Source organism: Corvus brachyrhynchos, unplaced genomic scaffold (assembly GCF_000691975.1).
Source record: "Corvus brachyrhynchos isolate BGI_N302 unplaced genomic scaffold, ASM69197v1 scaffold303, whole genome shotgun sequence".
Classification (NCBI taxonomy): domain Eukaryota; kingdom Metazoa; phylum Chordata; class Aves; order Passeriformes; family Corvidae; genus Corvus; species Corvus brachyrhynchos.
In genome coordinates this window covers 5,179-6,314 of record NW_008237429.1, presented here as the reverse complement: position 1 = coordinate 6,314, position 1,136 = coordinate 5,179, and the positions used below count along the sequence as shown (strand labels likewise).

Sequence of the window (1,136 nt, the reverse complement as noted above, 5' to 3'; positions counted from 1 at the left end):
GGGATCAGCCCTGGCCATTCCTGGGAAAAGGGTGGGAAAAGGGTGGGAAAAGAGCCGGGATCAGCCCCGGCCATTCCCGGGAAACAGCGGGAAAAGGGCGGGAGAAGAGTGGGAAAAGGGCGGGAAAAGGGTGGGATCAGCCCTGGCCATTCCTGGGAAAAGGGTGGGAAAAGGGTGGGAAAAGGGTGGGAAAAGAGCCGGGATCAGCCCCGAACATTCCCGGGAAACAGCGGGAAATGGGATCAGCCCCGGACATTCCCGGGAAAAGGGCGGGGTCAGCCCCAAACATTCCCGGGAAACAGCGGGAAAAGGGCGGGAGAAGAGTGGGAAAAGGGCGGGAAAAGGGTGGGATCAGCCCTGGCCATTCCCGGGAAAAGGGTGGGAAAAGGGTGGGGAAAGAGCCGGGATCAGCCCCGAACATTCCCGGGAAACAGCGGGAAATGGGATCAGCCCCGGACATTCCCGGGAAAAGGGTGGGAAAAGGGTGGGGAAAAAGGTTGGAAAAGGGTGGGAAAGGGCAGGAAAAGAGTGGGAAAAGAGCGGAAAAAGAGCCGGGATCAGCCCCGGATCATTCCCAGCCATTCCCAGGAAAAGACCCGGATCATTCTCAGGAAAAGAGCGGGAAAAGGGCAGGAAAAGGGCGGGATCAGCCCCGGCCCTTCCCAGGAAAAGAGCGGGAAAAGAGCCGGATCATTCCCGGATCATTCCCGGATCATTCCCGGATCATTCCCGGCCATTCCCGCCCTTTCCCCCATACCCTTCCCCCCTCTCCTCCCACGCTCCTGCCCCGTTCCCAAATCCCTCGGGATTCATTCCCAGCCCTTTTCCCAGAATTTCCCTCCCTCTCCCCATTCCCAAATGCCTTTCCCACCTTTCCCCATCCCCCTCCCGGATCCCCAATCCCAGGAATTCCCAGACCCAGAATCCCAGGAATTCCCAGATCCTGAATCCCAGGAATTCGCAGATCCAGAATCCCAGGAATTCCCGGCTCCCGAATCCCAGGAATTCCCAGATCCTGAATCCCAGGAATTCCCAGCTCCCGAATCCCAGGAATTCCCGGCTCCCCAATCCCAGGAATTCCCAGATCCCGAATCCCAGGAATTCCCAGATCCTGAATCCCAGGAATTCCCGGATCC

The 1,136-nt window shown here is 58.7% G+C and overlaps 1 protein-coding gene across 2 annotated transcripts in view; it reads right to left on the bottom strand.

Moving 5' to 3' along the window:
• NCSTN (nicastrin) overlaps positions 1–1,136 on the bottom strand; it is a 15,748-nt gene that overhangs the window by 13,360 nt on the left and 1,252 nt on the right. The window lies entirely within an intron of this gene.